This window comes from Hylobates moloch, unplaced genomic scaffold (assembly GCF_009828535.3).
Source record: "Hylobates moloch isolate HMO894 unplaced genomic scaffold, HMol_V3 SCAFFOLD_20, whole genome shotgun sequence".
NCBI classification, from domain to species: domain Eukaryota; kingdom Metazoa; phylum Chordata; class Mammalia; order Primates; family Hylobatidae; genus Hylobates; species Hylobates moloch.
The window spans coordinates 26,105,486-26,127,038 of NW_026652295.1; the positions used below are offsets into that span (position 1 = coordinate 26,105,486).

The window sequence follows — 21,553 nt, forward strand, 5'->3', positions numbered from 1 at the left end:
GTGTCAACAGGGCAGTTATACATGTTACAGACAATAGTGGCTCAGAGCCAACTGATGGCCTTCCCATGTTATGGCTACATAGTTGTGTTTACATTATCCATGGAATTGTGCGCCTGTGTTCCAAACTCGCTGAGTCATTCTGGCCCAGATGTCTGCCTCGGCCTATTTCTTGACCAAAGCACAGCCATGTTTCTTACATATACCTTTAGTTACTGGAGGAGTTAATGTAGAAAGTAATTTTCCCAACTTCTTAGCGAGTGTGCCAGCAGTTAACCAAATGGAATCCCTGCTGATCAGCATGAAGGGACTGGCACAGGCATAACCAACTGTTAGAAATATTCTCATACTTCGTATCATAAAACCATTTGTCAAGCCGGAACCTATGTAGAAGGAGAAAATAAAATCTGCCCAATAAAAGAAAAGGAAACAGGTCATGAGAATGAGAGTACTTTGAGTAGCTCTGATCTCTGAGCTGGAATTATTTGCAAACCTGGAGCTCTGAAGGCAGGAGACATGCTTGTGATGTTTATACAGATGATAAGCCATGGACCCACTTCTCCAGCCCATGAGACTCTGAAAGATGATATCCCGAAGAGCCATGAGAGTGAGAAAAACCCACCAAACTATTGCTTAGATGGTAGCATATAGCAATGACTAATATGTGGTCTAATTTCAGAACTATTCATGCTATTAACTGCTCTAATGTAGTAGAGCAAGTTGGAGCTTATCAGAAAATTAAAGATCCAAAAGAGGAAGAGATAAGGAAGAACTTGCCAGGCAGTCCGTAGTTTGAGCTTTCTCCACAATGTGGTCTTGGGACTGATGGTGATGGCCTGTATCACACTGAGGAGACAGGTGGTGCAGATGGAAAGGCCCTGAGCTACCTTCCCTAAATAAATTGTAGTTTTACAACCAGCATTATCTAGGAAGTTACTGAAATGAAAAGCTAACATTACATCTGAGATTCCTCTGGCACAAAGTGTCATTGCATTAGTAAAAGCCAGATGGATAAGAATGAGGTCTATGGGTTTTTTCTTGGAACTCATGACAAACATGTACACATGCTTCGCAAACAAGAAGAAATTCCCTCCAATGCCAGATCTAGTAAAAGAAATAAAGATTATTCCCTGGATGGAGTTATTCCAGATCATTCTCTGACTTCATGGACAAAACCAAGAGGAAACTTTTGAGAAAAACAAATAAAGTGAGGATAACTAGTTTGTTCTGAATTGCTGTAACAGAATACCTGAGACTGGATAGTTTATCAAGAAAAGAAGTTTATTTAGCTTGTAGTTCTTCAGGCTGGGAAGTTCAAGGGCATGGCCTTGGCTTCTGGTAAAGGCTTTCATGCTATTTCATAACATGGTTGGGGGAAGTAGGCACATGTGAAGAATCAAAACCCAAGGGGTATCCTGGGTTTTAACAACACATTCTCCTGCATTATACACCATCTACCTGATTCCACCAACATCACTGTTTTAGTCTGTTTTCTGTTGCTCATAACAGAATACCAGAAACTGGGTAATTTATAAGAAAAGCAATTTATTTCTCATAATTATGGACACTGAGAAATCCAAGGTCAAGTGGCCACATCTGATGAACACCTTTTTGCTGGTGGAAACTTTCTGCAGAGTCCTAAGGTAGTGCAGGGCATTACATGACCAGGGGGCTAAGCATGCTGGCCTGGGTTTCTCTTCTTCTTCTTATAAAGCCAGCAGGCCTAATCCCATGATAACACATAATCCATTCACTCATTAATCTATGAATGGATTAATCCATTCATGAACACAGAGCCCTCATGATCCAATCACCTCTTAAGGGTCCCACCTATTAATACTTCCACATTGAAGATAACATTTTATTTTATTTATTTATTTTTTTTTTGAGATGGAGTCTTGCTCTGTTGCCCAGGCTGGAGTGCAGAGGTGCAATCTTGGCTCACTGCAACCTCCACCTCCCGGGTTCAAGCAATTATCCTGCCTCAGCCTCCTGAGTAGCTGAGATTACAGGATGCACCATGCCCAGCTAATTTTTGTATTATTAGTAGAGACAGGGTTTCCTCATGTCAGCCAGGCTGGTGTTGAACTCCTGACCTCATGATCCACCTGCCTCGGCCTTCCAAAGTGCTGGGATTACAGTCATGAGCCACTGCACCCGGCCAGGATAACATTTTAACATGAGTTTTGGAAGTGACAAATATTGAAACCATAGCAATCGCCTTCTGTATATGTCCACATATATGTGGCAATATTCCTACCCACAATCCTAGTATACTTCATGTATTTCCTAAAAAATAGTAAATTTCTTCTCTGTAATCCTGAATATTATCTTCCTTCACTTCCAATATTCGACCAGCTCTATGTTATCCTGAACATTGTGAATTCTCCTTCCAGATCTCCTGGATATAGCATGTGCATCCATCTCCCAATTGCTGTGAATGTTGGTTGGAAACAGTTCACAGCTGGCACTTTCTCTAGAGAATTTCCCTTGGCCAAAAGAGGGCAATCTCTACCAAGAGAACAAGCACTCTCTCTCTCCTTACTCAGAACACCTAGGCCAATTACTGACTGACACGGAAGGTCAAGCTTCCCCATAACTTCGACCTGTGGGTCCCTCTGTTATTTTGCTCCATAATCTCATAGACCGGAGGCAGCTGACATATTTTGTTAGCTGAGACTGCATTGTGGGCCTAACTTTGCTCATCTGCCCAAACTTGCTTTATCCCCTCCTCTTCCTCTAACTTCCCCAATAAATTACGTGAACACAAATTCCATTTTCAGAATCTGGATCCAGGGAACCCTGCCAAGATCAACATCCTGTTGATTCTATCTTTTAGTATTTGTCTAATTTTACCATTTTCTTAATCAGAAATGCTACCCTAATATCTCATATTTTGATTGACATAATAGTTTTCTAACTCATTATTCTTCCTCCAGGTTTTTTCATCCATTTTCTGCCAGACTGAGATTTCAAATTAGAAATCTGCCTATTTGAATTTATGTCTCATAATCCCTTGATAGCTTTATATCCATTCAAGAACATTTGTCTTCTTTTGATTTATATAAAGCTTACACTTTTAGCCTCCTTTCTTATCAAACTCATACTGAACTTTGGAGGTACATTGAATTACTGCAAAAAGTTAAATCTTTACACTTATCCATAGATATATGCACAAGCTCCCTATGCCAATATTTTACCTCTGCCACCACCCGTTTCGTAGCTACCTCCCATCCATCCAACAGAAACCAATTTAGACTTCTTTTGCCTGTTAAACTTTCACTGATCTCATAGGGCCAAATTGTCACTCTGTATTTCTCACTTTTCTTCTGCCACCTAACTGTGGAAAGAGACTCACTTTTCATCTAAGTCACCCAGCTATATGCCTGCAAAATAATATTCAATAAACAGTTCATAAACAAAAATCAAATAAGCATGTAGTTATGGTTGTTAAAGTGCATATTAATCACAGAGATGAGGTTAGGAGCCAACTGGGGAGCAGCTGTTTGAGCAGAATCTTCTCTACGAATCTAAAGACTAGATGACATGGAGAACTCAAGTCAATCCATGTCCGATGACACATAGCTAATTTAAAAAAAATGGTAGAGACAAAATCTCACCATGTTGCCCAGGCTGGTCTCAAACTCCTGGGCTTAAGTGATCCTCCTGCCTCAGCTTCCCAAAGTCCTGCTATTGTAGCCATCATTCCCAGCTACAATATTTTTAAATAGCTTAAATCTAATTACTCTCATCTGTTAAACTATTCTTATCTGTTATTTTAGTTCTGGCTTTTTTCAGCCCCCAAAACTCAACATTATTATTATTATTATTATTATTGTTTTATACAGGCAATATTTGCTTAGGCTTATCTGTTTCCCAATTTATTTTCTTTCTTTTTTTCTTACAGCTTATCCCTTCTAGGGTTATGTTTTTGTTGTTCAAGTACAAACTTAAAGATTCTATAGTAAAGTTTTTTAGTGGCAATATTGCTCTGCTTTCCCTCACCCTTAAACTGTATTTTATCCTCATTATTGAAAGACAAATTTACTATGATGGTTTGAGTGTATCCCCCAAAAGTTCACATGTTGGAACCTTAATTCCCTAAAGTGGAAGGACTGGGAAATAGGGCCTGGTAGAAGGTATTTGGGTTATCTCTGCCCTCATGAAGAGATTCATGCAGTTCTGGCTAATTGGGTTAGTTCTCATGAGAATGAGTTGTTATAAAACCAGTCAACCTGCTTCTTTTTCCCTCTTTCGTCCACATTCTCTTGTCCTGTTGCTTTTTCACCATGTCGTGATGCAGAACAAAAACTCTTGCCAGAAGCCAGTCCCGTGATCTTGGACTTCCCAGCCTCCAGAATAAACTTCTTTTCTTTACAAATTACCCAGTCTAAGGTATTCTGTTATAGCAACAGAAAATGAACCAAGACATTTACTTTGTATAAACTTTTGAGTTGACATGTTTCTCTCAACAGTTTGAAGATACGCTTTTTCTCAGATTGGACTTTCACTTTGTGGTTTCAAAAACCTATGGCAATCTGAATGTTATTTCTTCAGCAATCTTTTTTTTCTTTCCTGTTGCTTTAAAAATCTTCCTTTAGTCTTTAGTATTGTTAATTGCACTACAGTGTGTCTGGTGAGATCACTTTCTATTTGATCTTCTTGGAATATGTTGTGCTTTCCGTGTATGTGAAGTCATATCTTTCCTTTGTTAGGAGAAATTATCAGCCATTATCTTTGTAAATATTGCCTCTTCCTATCCTGCAAGTTCTAAGTGTTTTAAAAATGTTTTCCATTGTTTTCACGTCTGTGCTTTCTAGATAATACCTTCCATTTTATCTCTTTTATTAATTTTCTGGACTATTTTTAGAGTTCTACATTTACAAAAAAAATTGATCAGAAAGTACAGAGAGTTCCCATATACGTCCTTATAGTGTGATACATTTGCAACAGTTGATGAGACAATATTGATGCATTTTTATTAACTAAAGTTCATAGTTATATTAGTGTTCACTTTTTGTGTTGTACATTATAAACGTCTTGACAAATATACAATGATCATTACGGGATCATACTGAATAGTTTCATAACCCTAAAAGTCCTCTGTGTTCTACCTGTTCATCCTTCTCTTGCTCCTGCCATCCTAGATCCTGGCAACCACTGATCTTTCTGCTATCTTTATAGTTTAGCATTTTCCAAAATGTCATGTAGTTGGAATCATATAGCATGCAGCCTTTTCAGACTAGCTTCTTTCACTTAGCAATATGCATTTAAGTTTCCCCGTGTTTTCTGTGTCTTCATGCCTCATTTCCTTTTATTGATGAATAGTATTCCGCTGTATGGATATACCACAGTTTGTTTATCCATTCACCTGAAATGATATTGGAAACCCATGAACAGCCAACAGCCTTTATAAATTTCTATAGTCTACCACACCTGTTTCTTGTTTTAAAAAATTGAAATAGGCCGGGCGCAGTGGCTCACGCCTCTAATCCCAGCACTTTGGGAGGCCGAGGAGGGTGGATCACCCAAGGCCGGGCGTTCGAGACCAGCCTGACCAACATGGAGAAACCCTGTTTCTACTAAAAATACAAAATTAGCAGGGCATGTTGGCTCATACCTGTAATTCCAGCTATTCGGGAGGCTGAGGCAGGAGAATTGCTTGAACCTGGGAAGAGGAGGTTGTGGTGAGCCGAGATTGCACCATTGCACTCCAGCCTGGGCAACAAGAGTGAAACTCCATCTCAAAAAAAAAAAAAAATTGAAATAATTTTAAAAGTTTTAGTAGTCCCTAACTCTACTATCTTTTCTTTCTCCTCAGTCATATTCACGCTCTCCCTGATTTGGTTTTCTAATTTTACTACTTTTCTCTCCCATTCAGAGTTTTCTAGTTTTACTACTTATGGAAATATTAAAAATTATAAATAGTGTTGTTTTACAGGACTTAATGTATTCAATGAATGATATCTCACTAAGCAATTCACATTTTTGGCCAAATATTTTTTCTTGAAATTATTAACATAACATTTGTCATGGTTGTTGATGTTTTAATCATAAATACCCCAGGGTTTATTTCTTAAAAGCAGAATATTCTTTTACATGACTAAAGTGCAATGATTAAAATCAGGAAATTAATATTAATACAATGATACTATTCACTTGATAGAACATGTTTAGATTCAACAATTGTCCCAGTGATACAATTTAGGGTAAAAGATAATCCAAGGTCACATGGTACATTAATATGAAGTTGTCATCTCTCTGTAGCTTCCTTCATCCAGTAAAAGTTCCTGAGTCTTTCTTTGCATTTTATGATGTTGATGTCATAAAAGCTTGAGACATTTCTACAATATGCTTCAATTTGAGTTTTTCTGATTTTTCCTTGTAATTAGATTCAGGTTGACCCCTTTGGCAGGAATACAGTAGAATTGATTATGAGTTCTCAGTGCATGATGTCAAGGCTCACATGCTGTTGGTGTGTCTCATTCCAGGCAGTGTTAGCTGCCATTACTTGGTGTCTACTGGTATCTATTTGGTGTTCAATGTAATGTTACTGTTTTACCCTTTGTCATTAGTAGATCTTTGGAGAAGGACTTTGAGGCAATATTGATATCCTGCTCACCTAAACTTCCACCTATTAGTTTTAGCACCCGTTGATGATTCCTTCCTGAAGAAATTATTATTATGATAGTCATTGAGTGGTGATATTCTAATTTCTTATTTCTTTTACATTTACTAGTTGCTTTTTCATTGAAAGTTAGGTCTTTTCCTTCTCCCTCATTTATTCATTTTAATTGTGGACTAATGGATTCTTATAGTATTCAATAGGTAACAATCATTTAAAATCATTATTCAGTTTGATTCTCAAATTTTCTCAAATTTGGCTGGAGGCAGTCCCTTCAAGCTGGCTCCCTATTTGACACATTCTCACCATTCTTTAAGCACTTCCTTACTTTTTGACACAAGATTCTCTAGGCTCATCTTGCATCTTGTTTTCACTGTCATTTTACATAAGAGAAAGTATAGCAATGGAGAGGCCAAGTAATTCATCGAATATTGCCCATCCAATGTAACCCAGCCAGAAATCATTAAAGTTCACGTGTAAACCCCAAAACTGTTGAGATTGCCGAGTAAAAAGTGCTCCCCGGAGAACCTCTGACCCACCTGTGCACTGGGAAAAGGGGGTGGAGCCACGAACTTAGCGTGGTTTGCAGAGGGGAGGAGCCCAGCCTCTTGTGTTCCTGTGTGGTGGCGCAGGAGCAGGTTAACAGGCCTCCCTCTCACTCTGCTAAAAGTTTTTCTTTTTCCTTTTTCGCGCAATAAATTCCATTTTTCTCACCCTTCTATGCATCCTTAAGCCTAATCTTTCCTGGTTATGTGACAAGAACCCGGTTTTTAGCTGAACTAAGGAGAAAGTCCTACAACACTGCCACCATGTGGCAATTACTCCAAATAGAAGGAGAGGCTGAAGGACACACAACCAGGGATGCAGAGAAAAAGATGGAGACAAAGGCTGTGCGAGATGGGATTCATACTGAGACTGGGGGAGCCACCTCTCCTAGACAGTGAAACAGATTGCAAGAGAGGCTGACCCAGAAAGACACATGCAAAACAATGGGCAATAGAACACATGACCTGAATTAGATTATCTGGGTTCAAATCCTGATTTTGCTATTCATTATCTGTGTATCATTGGGCAATTTACTCAATCTCTCTGTGCCTGAATATCCTCATTCAAAATCAGGGATGAAAAGAGTACTTATCTTAAAGGGCTATTTGCTCACTTATTGCACAAGTAATTTGGCATCTGATATGTACCAGGTGCACCTCTAGATGAAGATACTGTCACATTGAATGAAAGAAAGACCAGTGACCAGAAGCCTGCCTCAGAGCCCAGCTCGTGAGAAAAATAATTCCATTCTCACCACTAATCTCAACCCTTGCCACCATTTATTTGTAGTCCTTTGCATTAGTGTCTGGAAAGGTCATTTGTGAGGGCAGAATGAATAACCTATAGAAGGATCATTCTTGGGTGTAATGAATTAAAGAAGTATTATGAAGCTTTATAAGGCAGGATTAGCTCATAAAAATGGAGGGCTCTTTTGCTTTTCCAGTCCCATTTGTTGTTTCACAGACAAAGAACAAAACAACCACTGATGGCAAAGACAGCAAACTGCCAATGTTCATCGGTAGAGCAAGGTGATGCTCGTCCTGTCCAGGCCTGTGGTTGGGATAAGCTCAGAAAGCAGAGTCTCCAGGGCTGGTCATCATCTATCACAACCCCGTCTATGAAGAAGGCCTTGAGAAAGAAAAGAAGTGACTTATTATGTGTCTCATAAGCTGGTTCTCATTTTTATTCATAACTTTAGAACCTTGGGAAGATGAAGAGAGGGCCAGAAAAATGGGAAACGCTAGATATAGAAACTTGGCTAGTTGTTTACTTTTTCACTGTACATCTTTCTATTGCAATAGTTAAGCCCCAATTAAGATTGAAATAACTCCTGAGGCAAACGAACATAATTGTGGAGAGAGAGGGGAAAATGTACTTCAGGGACTAGGATTCTGCAGAGGGTTTCCATCTTCTTGACAGAACAACAACTTTGAAAATTTGAGTCCTAGTAATAGTTTGTTAGTCAAGAACTGTACAAATCCAGAAGGCACAAATATGACTTGGGGAGCCTTACCCTGCCAGAAGGACTAACCCAGAGCTTTACTACACCATAGCTACCAAGGTGAGTAGACCTGACAATTCTTTTATTTATTCACATATGCCATATAAAATTTCCCTCAGAAGTATACATCCTGCTTTGTTCTTTGACAAAGCAAGGGAGTTTATGTGAGCCAGAGGACCTTGACTCTGTGTCTAATCTTTACCTGGGGTCATAAATATGAAGGGGACTATTTCCAGGAGATGACTCTAGAAATGCTTGAGCATCTTTGTCCCTGTGTTCAGGATCTTGTACCATAAGAGAGGTCTGGGGTGGGTCTTCCTATAAGGTTCCCTCTTTGGCTTCATCCAAAAATCAGAAAGATAAAAAAGCTTTTCAGGTTTCTATGAAAAACTCTTAAGCTACCATTTTTACCTACATTATAACTCTATCAGCATTATTAGCTTTCATAAAATTTCTTCATATCGTTTTTGGTGCATTTCTGTGTTTTGCACGTGGGCCAACTTTGTCTTTACCTATTAAATTGTTAATTCATTGAGAGAGAGAGAGAGAGAGAGAGAGAGTGTGTGTGTATCTTGAAGATTTTCTTTCTGCATCCATCCTTAAAGTCTCCTAATCCAATATGTAATATTGTACCATATATGGAAGTCAACTTCATTAACCATATTGCCAGTTTAATAGGAACATCTATTAACAACCATTATGATTAAAAATTATACTTGCTCTTCAGAAATTTTCCACTTTTATTTTTGGCCAAGCTATAAGTAAGTATAACCTGAGATAACCCTATAAATTGACCCTGGCATTATGCAGCAGGGAGCACTAATCTCATTTTTAGTTGAGAAAACTGGAGCTGAAATGGGTGCACTTCCTTACCTGCCTAAGCTATTAGGTATTAGACCCGGATGGAGCACTACACATCTATCTGAATGTGAAGCATGTTTTTTCAAATAGTTTTCAATCATCATTCCAAAAACAATTTGGAAGACCAGTCACCCTTCCCTCCTCTGATATTTTTCTTATTGTTCAGTCAAAAAAATGGAAGTGTCTTATTAGTATTACAGAAGCTAGTCTCTAATCTGAATCAGAGCTTTGGAACCTTGGGAAGATGAAGAGAGGGCCAGAAAACTGTGAAACCCTAGAAAAAGATAAACAAACATAAAAATATTTGATAAGGACATCAAATATTTGGGTGGTGAAGTGTATGCAGGACATTCATTTTTGACAAATTCCAGGTTTCTGGCTAAATATGTAACCAGTTCTTACTCCAAACCTATTAGTCTATACTGCTCTTCTTGTTATTAAAGCCTGTAGTTCATTTCACTATAGGCTATCCAGTTCAGATCATGGAATGCTTTGTTTAATGCATTGATATAGATGTTAGTCTCTTCATTTGGCACTGGAGGAAACTGAGGCAGAAAGGCAATAACTAATATTCCAAAAGTTGTAAAGTTTCTTGGTACAAGACCTGAGTACAAGCCTAAATTCAGGCAGTTCACACTGCCAGAGGCCTTTAAGACAAATTAAGATAAATCTAAGGCATCCGTTAGTGATTAGTAGAAAATGAAAGGGGACAAGGCTTGTAGAAGGGCATTCCAAATATATAGATAGAGGCCAATCCTGGTTAGATCAAACATCCTGGTTTCTTTTGTTTTGGGGGATTATTTATAGTTTGATGTAAGTTCTAGATAAGAAGTGAGATTGGAGAGGTTAATTGTGAAAGAGTAAAATCCTGTTCAGACCTAAAAGAGTAAAAATCAGCTTGGACTGGTAAAGATCAAAGTAGCTCTCGTTACCAACGTTGGGAGAACAGACACAGGTAGATCTAGTTACTGAGTCAACTGGACTCATTGGTTACACAGCAGCTGTAAAATGCCATAATTGCACCATTTGAATGATGACTCTTTTCTTACCAATGTAGCCCCAACCTGCTTTGTATATCCGGACATCAGAGATCTCTAATTTATAAACTGCCTTCATCTCGTGACAGTATGCAACAGCTAATTAATCTACCTCTCCTAATACCCCTTAAGAAACATCAACACATCAACAACTCCCCTTAGGGGCCCCTCAGATCCATCAGTGGCAACTCAGACCTCTCCTAAATGCCCTCATAGAGTGACATTCCATGGTTCCTCTAGAGCACCTTCTCTGGCTACATCCAGTCCATGTATCTCATTGTTTTTCAGCCAACAGACTTGTTCCTGAAGGTCTTTGGCTGATTAACCATTAACAGTTGAGGTCCTACAGTGAAATGCTATGCAGTTGGACTTTATATGGAGTACTTGGAAAACCCACTGAAAACTCGTAAGTACTGAAATCACAGATTCAGTTCGGGGTCTTGAAAGACAACTCTGAAATACTAAGGAATATGAATCAAAGATATGAAGATTAGAAGAGATAAACCAGAAATTGTTATACTAGTCAAAATGATGGACATATAGGCATAATGAATAAAAGAAGTATCACAGAAGATAAAATATTGTTAAACTTGAGAAATGTTAAAGATGTTGAAGCAACATGATTTTATGAGTGTCTGTCTGTTGAATGTGGAAGAGGTAGAAGAGTTAAGGGTGAGCACCAGGTTTTTGAAATTGGCTGATAGGAATATGAAGAATTAAGTAGAAAATGGAGACATTCAGGTTGGGGGAGTTTTTTTAGTTCAATTCAGCATATGCTGAATTGGGATATATCAGATATATCAGAATTTGAACAAGCAAGTTGGTCTTGCAGCTATGGAGATCAGGAAAACAAAATCTGTTTCCCAAATTTAGATTTTTGTATTCTCTTCCAAGATGACATTTAAGGTCACAAGGAATGTTCATCAGAGTGTCACAGGGAAAGGATTACAGTTCTTTGGACAAAAATCTGCTCTGTTACATATATTATGATTTCCTTTATCCACTGGAAATGTGCTATGATATGATTTTTTTGCAGATACATATATATCATCATAACTGGTACTTTCTTCATACAGTGTTTCCTTGATCTAAACATTTTCTCCCCATGAAGTTAGAAATGGCTTTGAACATTATCAAGGGAATAATATTCCTGTTTCTAACTGGACTTGGCATTGTGGAGAATGTTTTTGTTTTTGTAAACTATACGTGCATTTTCTTTTGGGGGACTGAGAATAAGTCTTTACACTTTATTCTTATCCACTTAGCTTTTACAAATATCATACTTCTATTTTCCAAAGGAATGCCCAAGACAATAGCAGCTTTTGGTTTGAGAAACTTGCTAGATGATATAGGCTGTAAAATTGTTGCTTATCTGGAGAGGGTGGCTCGAGGCCTTTCCATCTGCACCAGCAGTCTCCTCACTGTGGTCCAGGCCATCACCATCAGTCCCAGAGCCTCCAAAAGGGGGAGGCTCAAGCTGAGGTCTGCATGGCAAGTCCTTCCCTTGTTTCTCTTTTTTTGGACATTCAGTTCCTTGATAACCATGAACTTACTTCATTCCATCACAAATAGCAAAATGAACAGATCACAAATTAGTGAAAAGGATAACTACTGTTATTTTCTAACAGGGAGTTGGGTAATAAGACAGATTTTTCTCACACTGATAGTCTTGCAAGATGCCCTGTTTCAGGGTCTCATGGGCTGGGCCAGCAGCTACATAGTATTTCTTCTCCACCAGCATCACAAGCATGTTCTCCACATTCAGAACTCCAAATTTCTGTACAAAACTCCCCCTGAGATAAGAGCTGCTCAAAGTGTTCTCCTTCTGATGATCTGTTTTGTTTTATTTTATTGGACAGATTGTATTATTTCTTTGTATTTAACTTTATCTTTAGAGAATAATTTCATAATATCAAATATTCAAGAATGTTTAACCCTTGGTTATGCAACTCTCAGCCCATTTGTGCTGATTCACAGATAGACGTGTGGCTGAATGTTGGCATGTTCAGTAAGACTTCAGAAAATGTCTGTTTTATTGATCTCTTCAGTAAGCAAGTTTGAAATAAACTTGCTAGTTTTGCTATGCTGTGTATTTTTAAAAATAAGAAGAATTGCTTAAACATATAAGGATAAATTCTCATACAACAAACCTGGTGACCAGCAGCTCCGATCTAATGCAAGAGATCACAGAAATCCTAGAGAGACTCAGCACTTTTCTTATGCTCTATCCTTCCGCTCTTCAAAAAGTAGCTGAAATTCTGTGTATTTATGATGGCTCTTTCACCACCAGGCTTCCAGGAGTAAAACACAGTAGAACAATCTGATAAAATCTATCAAAATTACTGGTGCAGTCACCTTTTGACTCAGGAATTCCATGTCTAGGGCCTAATCCTTCAGATATACTTGCACATTTAAGAATTGGAGTAGGAAAAATACACATTATGATACATTATTTTTAAAATACAATAAAATATCTAGCAAAAGGAGCTATTTTTGGCTATTTAAAGATATTGATACATATCCATTCATACAAAGGGATTTTTTGGTACTTATGAAGAAGTGGATGAGTTCAAAATATATTGACGTGGAATGATACTCAAAGGTTTTTTTTTTTCAATTAAAACAAAAGCAATGTGAAAGCTGTAGCATTCAAAAAGCAATATAATAATATAATTACTTTGGAATTATCTACATCATGAACTCCTGCAAGAATTAAAAAAAACTTTAAAAATTATTCCTGATTGAAGAGAAACTAAGTAAATGGAGGGATACTAAATCAAATTTTATTTTATATATTTCTCTGTTTTCTGACTTGTTAAACATGTAAATGTATCTCTCTTCATAATATGTAAATAAATTAAGTTAGATAGCAATTTATGACTTGTTTCTAGACATCATTTTTTAGTTCCCTGGAGCTCCCATAGTGTTATCAGTCTAGTCTCTCTATTATCAGAGTTAAAAAATAATCTGGTTCTGTGTTAATTTAAATGAATAATTTGGTTTCAATTTTTCTTAAACTGGAACCAAAATACATATTTGGATAGAATGTATAGTTCTGGCAGTAAGGGATTTCATCAAGCCATTTGGAAAAATACTTGATAAAATAAAAGTGAAGTGAAAACTTTATAGATAACAGGAGACTTAAGAGACATTTCAAAAGAACACATGTTCAGTCTTGCTGAGGTCTTGCTTGCTTGTTTTTATTTGGTCTTATTTTCTTGACCAAATAAACTAAAGTAAAAGTTAACAATTTTCAAATAAATGTATAAGTAAATGAACATCTGATTACTAAACAAGCTGTAAGAAATAAGTGAGAAAAGTAATTCCTGATTATAGTGCTCATTATATCAAGCATAAGGAAATGAAAGCAAAGGAAACCAGAAGAGAGGAAATAGTATTGGGCAAGAAATTGAAATAAGTGTACTGTATTGAAAGTGAATGAAAATTTTAAGTAGGAGCAATTAGCTGCTTTGGAAAGACTGGCAAGAAATATTTAACTGGTCCATGGCAGCTTCTATAATCAACATTTAATAACTGATTAAACTGATTGAACCATCATAACAAACAACCATTCATTTCCCCCCTTTTTGCTCAAAATGGATACACAAGAAGATCATAATGCATGAAAGGTGAAATAGTGCAGAAAGCAAAAGGCATATGAAACTCTGAAAACCAGAAATTAGTGTAAATAAAGAGGTTGGAACTTGTAAGGTAGGGGACACAAGTTTGTGATGCCAGGTTCATTAATGTATGACTCCATTCTTCTTTTCAAGTATTTTAAGTCCTGAAGATATCCTTAAAGTGCATTTGGTAGGTGGGATTTTTCCCTCTTTACTTCTCAATTTTTATCACACTCTTCTGGAAGATATAACACAGTATATTGAAGATAAAGGAAAACTACATTTATTTCTTGAAGGATAAGCAAAATAAAAAATCAAGAAAAGGTCGGGCGTGGTGGCCCATGCCTGTAATCCCAGTACTTTGGGAGGCCAAGGCAGGCAGATCACGAGGTCAGGAAATCAAGACCATCTGGCCAACATGGTGAAACCCCATCTCTACTAAAAATACAAAAATTAGTCAGGCGTAGTGACGGGTGCCTGTAATCCCAGCTACTTGGGAGGCTGAGGCAGGAGAATCGCTTGAACCTGGGAGGTGGAGGCTGCAGTGAGCTGAGATCGCACCACTCCACTCCAGCCTGGGTGACAGAACGAGACTCCATCTCAAAAAAAGAAAAGAAAAGAAAAGAAATACAGAGTGAGAGACAGGATGAAAGGAAACCACTGCCTCAGAGTTTTCTCCGGTTGTAGTTATTACCAGTCTCAAAGAATTCATGATTCATTCAGTGACGGAAGCATTTCAAGGCTGTAATTTGGGTGCCTGCTTTCACTAATTCAGGGACTTGAACACAAAATTCTCAGTTGAAAATGCAGATGTACTCTTGACCAAGCTATGCAAACTGTAAAGTATCTTTCAGCTGAAAGATGAGAGGATTTTGACCTGCTACCTGAGTCCTTTTATGTTCTTTTGAAGATGATTTTTGACATCCTCTGATCACACACAAAACATCAGCCTTTAATATACATATTACCAATTTTATACTATTAAAATATACATTCCAGATTTGTTGAACAAAAGAGTTTTGGTGCATGTTGTTATGTGGATGAAATGCAGGATCTTGTTATGACCTTTTGATCCTTGAATAAGCTCAAAATTCAGTGGTCTGAAATCATGCCAAAGACCTTGGTGATCCCACCACCCTCCCTGAGTCTGTCATTCCCACTTCCATACCACTGTTGAGGCAAAGTTCAGAGGATCTCATAATTAGCAAAATAGCAGCTTTCATAAAAAGAACTTTCTTCAGCCCTATCCCAGCCACATATGGGGTGTAAAAAAGTCCTGTCTATCCAGTGGCCAAAGTGTAACTTGTCATTTTTTATATCATATTGATACATGAGTCAAAGAGCATGAATTTCTGACCTTGATTATCGTATTTTCATGAAAATATTTCAAGACACGCACACATACACACACATCCCCCTCAAAAATGAGAGATTTGAGTTGGCAAAATATTATTGGAGGAGTCCAGAGAACTTACTTTGAAGCTGTGTCTGCCTATCAATCACACTGGTAAACTTAGATTTTAGTTTTATTTATAATGCCTCAGAAAAGCTGATGGAGATTTTGAGGAAGGGATAGAAAAGCAAATTCCACTTGTTGTCTTCTTGGTTTTTTAATTGTAGCTCTGCCTTGGTTGGTCAGTGTGCTCTATCTGTTGGCGGTTCGGTGTCTTTATCTCTGAAATGGAATACAGAATAACAGCATTATCTGTTTTAAGGCTATTGTGAGAAGTAAAAAGGTAGGTGCCTTTAAAATAGTACATAGTAGATACTAAGTGTGAGAAAACAAAAGACTTTTGTTTCTTATAATTGTGTACTCAATTAGCAAACATTTGTTATGTTGCTTGACATTTTGGATAGGCTACACTGAAGAGAGAGTGTCCTAAAAGAATGATTTCCTTTAAAATCTGCCTCTTGTGGGCCAGGCGCGGTGGCTCACACCTGTAATCCCAGCACTTTGGGAGGCCAAGGTGGGTGGATCACCTGAGGTCGGGAGTTCGAGACCAGCCTGGCCAAGCATGATGAAACCCCGTCTCTACTATAAATACAAAAACATTAGCCGGGTGTGGTGGTGGATGCCTGTAATCCCAGCTACTCGGGAGGCTAAGGCAGGAGAATCGCTTGAACCTGGGAGGTGGAGGTTGCACTGAGCCCAGATCGCACCAATGCACTCCAGCCTGGGCAAAAAGAGTGAGACTCTGTCTCAAAAAAACAAAACAAAACAAAAAATCTGCCTCTTGTACACTGCAATTACATATGCTTTAATTCTGTGTTACCAATCACTTTGTTATTTATGTTCATAATGATTCCATTTTCTAGCACTTCATTAGCTCATGAAAACTTCATGACAGGCACACAACTGTTGGTGATCCAGCTGGAAGAATCAACACAATTATGTGAGCCGCATGCCTGCCAAGTGTGCATTTTACTTTACATTTGTCTTTCATATTGTCATCATCATCATCATCACCCCACCACCATGACCATCATCACCATCATCTCACCACAATCATCATCATGACCATCTTTATCAATATAATTTCTCTATTGAGCAACATTGTTCAACTTCCTGCTGTCAGTCAATTGGTTGGAGGCCTGTGGCCGGACTTACAATAAAGATCCTGGACTGGCCCAATCCCTTAGTCCTCTCTCGCCTGAATAAAAATTCAGGTAAATAGAAATGTCACCTGAAGAGAAACCTTATGAGAACTTTAGCAAGTAGAGAACCTCCCAAACTATAAAGATTTGGGAGGCAGTTTGCACTGCTTGACTAAAAAGATGGGCTTCTAAGAGGAGATTTTTTAAAGTGTCATATCTTTGAGGAATTCAGTATTTGGTTTTAGTGGAATATAGAGACTTCAGGGTCATAAAACAGACACAGTAATAATGATTTGGGATGCAACTCTGTTTCAGGAGATCTTATACTCATATAAATGTCTATTTTTAATTAAACCTTGTATTGCATCTGTTTAAGATGTATAAAATAATTTTTGATATACATAGTGAAATGGTTACTATAGTCAAGCAAATTAACATATTCATTATCTCACAGTTATCCTTTGTGTGTGTGTATGTTAAAATTATCCAAAATCCACTCTTAGTGAATTTCCAGCATATACTACAATATTATCACTATTGTCCTCATGTTGTACATTAGATCTGTATACTTATTCATATCAGATATCTACAGCTTTGTACCCTTTGGCCTATGTCTCTTCATTTCCTCCTCTACTCTTCCACTCTGGATAATTATCTCTCTACTCTGTTTCTGTGTATTTGAGATTTTTGTTTGTTTTTGTTTTTTAGATTGCATATATAAGTCAGATCATGTAGTATTTTGTTTTCTATGCCTGGCTTATTTAGCTTAGCATAATGTCCTCCAGTTTCATCCATGTTGTTGCAAATGGCAGTACCTCCTTTTTTAAGGCTGGATAGTATTTCATTATATATATTCATATCACATTATACCACATTTTATGTATACACACACACACACACACACACTATAATACATATTATAATTTTTTTAATTTTTTTTTTTTTGAGATGGAATCTTACTCTGTTGCCCAGGCTGGAGTGCAGTGGTGCGATCTTGGCTCACTGTGACCTCTGCCCCTGGGGTTCAAGCAATTCTCCTGCCTCAGCCTACTGAGTAGCTGGATTTACAGGCATGCGCTACCATGCCCGGCTAATTTTTGTGAGAGACGGAGTTTTTAATAGAGACGGGGTTTTGCCATATTGGCCAGGATAGTCTTGAATTCCTGACCTCAAGTGATCCGCCCACCTCGGCCTCCCAAAGTGCTGGGATTACAGGCGTGAGCCACCACACCCAGATGTATAATATATATATTATATATACACATTATTATGCACACGCTTCTGCGTGCACACACACACACACACACACACATCTGACAATTTCTTTCTCCATTCATCTATTGAGGAACATGGAAATGCAGATACCTCTACCAGGTGCTGATTTTATTTTCTTTGGATATATATCCAACAGAGAAATTGCTGGGTAATTTGATATATGTATATATGTGTGTGGGTTTATGTGCATGTGTGTATATGGATATAGAAATTTGGTGAATGAATCTTGTCATTTGTTGGAAAATTTTATATCCATTGTTCTAAGTTGTCTTCTGTAACTATATCTTTAAGCCACATTTTCTATTTTCCAAGAAATTTGAGTTTATGAATATACTCATATTTGCTAATGTAACTAAGCATGTTATTATGCATGATCTACATGGCCTAGACAAGGACAATAAACATCTCTGTAAAATGATTGGAATATAAGTCCTACGTGGGTCCCCTGATGTGTGCAATGATGCTGAGGTTTAGTAATCTTTAAATAATGACCTTTCTCTGGAGTCTGAGTTCCCACTGGTATAAAAGTAAATGGACTATTTATTATCCTTAGAAAAGTTGGATTTGGGAAGGGAAATGTATATTATACTACGAAAATGAAGACAGAATGAGGGTTTGGGGTTGAGAGTGTGGGTCTGTATATAAAGTATGTGATCCCATTACCATTGTGTTCAGTTCAGACATTAGTAAACTAATCTATTCAGTGGATTTCAAGATGAAGAGAAGTGCTCTAAGTTGTGTGTCAAAGAACAGGTTCTCTGGGAAATTGTTGGGGTCAGGATGAATAATTGTTTTCCACATTGAAATATTTAACCTTTGATTTAACATCTCAGTATAGTCCTATGTCCCAGCTCCATCTATGCATGAACATGAGATGCTATTTCTTGAGAAGAAAAACATATTTTCATGGAAGTGGAATGTTGAGTCTGAACCGTAATCACTTCTAAGTTTTAGGGCAGTTAGGAATGATTACTACTCCTAGGTGTGTGTTTCAGAGGAATTAGTCAAGGTTTTTTAGGTTTTCATAGTACAAAGAAAGCAGTTGGATCGCAATAAGAATCTCACTATTCTAACATTAGTAAGGTTGGCAGGAGTTAGAGGAATGCCTAGTAGCCTCATAATTATTTTGATCGACTCAGTAAATCCATGTCAAAATTCAAATTAAGTACTAGTTTAAATCTACTCTCCCTTTCAGAAAATATTGATTTCTCTTCACACCTATTCAAGATAATTCTTATTTTGATTTGTCCTTGCAAGAGAGTTTCATTTTTAGTAAATAAATAAACAGGTACTCTATAATAATTATTGGATAATTGAAAGAATGAACTGAATAAGAACTATCTTTTAAATTTTTGAAGGTATCAAATTCGGGACAGCAAAATGAAATTGAAAATATGTATTAATTCAAAACATAAATCTTAACATGAATGTAAAATGTGGCTTAGATGTATCAGCTAATGATCTGTTGTAAAAACTTTCTTTGCATTTAACCAAAAGTTTTTGTAACTTTCTTAAATTTGTATGTAGGAAGAAGTTAGTAAACTAACCAAATACATCTTGGTACTCCTGAAAAGTTGACGTTAAGAAATCTCTTATAAGTAGAATTTTGCTGAGATTAGGAATATTCTTTCTGAAAAACTTCTGGTAGCGAAAATATTCCTTGTTAGAGCAAATCATCTAGAAGTCCCTCAGTAACAGTAATATCCAACTTTCAAAAAGGGTAGAAGAGATAAGGAAACTTGAAAACTCAAATTTTTCTAAAATATTTTAATTGAAAGCTAAAAATGGAAAAAATGAGTTAAATTACTTAGAGTAGTATAGCAAAGTAGAATAAAGGAGAAATGTTTCTACAGGTTACAAGTTTTACCATAGTATGGTAATTTAAGCTACCAGCAGACCATCCACAGAAATAGCCTTTCCGACCCTTTCATTTATGTAAATGATTGATGGAATGATAAATATTATTTGGTAACAAATTCTTTGAAGAATAAAAATAAACAATTTGGGAATAAATCCTACAGTAAATATAAGCAAAACACTTTTCTAAGTGGCTCGTTGGTCTAGGGGTATGATTCTCGCTTCGGGTGCGAGAGGTCCCGGGTTCAAATCCCGGACGAGCCCACTTCATTTTCGCCCAATAAGCTTTAAGGATTTTTAAAGTATTTCCCCAAATAGTCATACCCAAAAATATGTACTTCCACCACATGAACAGTAGAATTGCCTAAGCAGGCGAGTACAGAATCCCGGACCTCTTCTAACGGCAGACACCGGAATGCTGATGCGGCTGCAGCGGCGCTCTCCCACCTCTGTCCGTCTCTTCTCAAACCCCGAAAGGAAGGCCGTGGGCAGCTCGTGCGCGCGTGCGTGTGCGTGTTTAACCGAGTGCTGGAGGGGAAACGTGAGTTGCAGTCAACCGGTTATCTTCCTCTTATAGGAAGGAGGATTTTAATTTCCACTTTTAACTCCAGCTTCGGTGATCACTCTCTGACTCCTAGTGTTTACTACTCCCGCCACACTGGAAAGTAAAAGTCTCCTCAAGTGCTGCTGGTGCCGCTGCTCCCATTGCAGTCGACTGTTAGGGTGTCACACTCCTGCCTCTCTTGCTTTCCCCGGTCAGAGTTCATTCCTTTATTTCTTCAACGGATGCATAGCCAATGAGTATGACATGTCACCCTTCAGTGCTGAAAGCTATGGAGGCAGTGATGGAAAAATATGGTTTTATTTCTACAGAACTTAATATTACAAGTGATTAATTGTTTACCATGATGACGCGTTTTGAGAAAATATGGAATTCCCATGGAAGTATATAGCACCAGGGCTGACTATTGACTCTTGGGAATATTGCTAGCCCGGGTTCATCTAACTGGAGAGAGAGACCACGAGGAGCAGTCATTAAGGCTGGAATTTCAAAGTTTTTCTCATCCCATGCTCTGGAAATTTGCGGGTACTTTGTTGAAAACGCTCAGAAGAATTGACTAACACTGGAATTCGAAACAGGGAAAAAATGGAGAGGAAGATATCAATCCAGTTATTTTGCTCATGCTGTCTAAATTAAAATATTTCCTCAGAATAACTGTTTTGTTTGCTTCTGTGGCCAAGACTGAAAGTGGACACCCACTCCCTGACCCCAATTTCGTTCTAGCTTCATGGACCTCACAGAGGCTCAACTTGCTCTGCTCATCTTGGTATTCTGAAAGTGGGCATTTTTTATCTTTCCTTTTTCTGACCAATTTTAAGGGCCATTGAGTATGAAGATGCAGATCCTTATTCATAGGTGAGGTGTAATATGTTGTCTCTTTTTATAAATAAAATATAAGTGTATAATTTATTTGTAAATTAATGTGTATAATTTATTTGTAATTTAATTTTATAACTTGGAATAGTGTTATTTATTGAGTTTGAAACTCAAAAGGAACTTCCTCTGACCTCTGTTCATTAAGAAATTTCTCTGAATGCAGAAAGTCAGTTGGATGTCATCCAGGCAGAAAAGATTGAA

At 37.6% G+C, this 21,553-nt stretch overlaps 1 non-coding gene across 1 annotated transcript; it reads left to right on the forward strand.

Moving 5' to 3' along the window:
- Positions 1-20,106: 20,106 nt before the first annotated feature.
- Positions 20,107-20,178, forward strand: TRNAP-CGG (transfer RNA proline (anticodon CGG)). Its single transcript has one exon. It is a non-coding gene; the product is annotated as a tRNA-Pro (tRNA).
- The last annotated feature ends 1,375 nt before the right edge of the window (positions 20,179-21,553 follow it).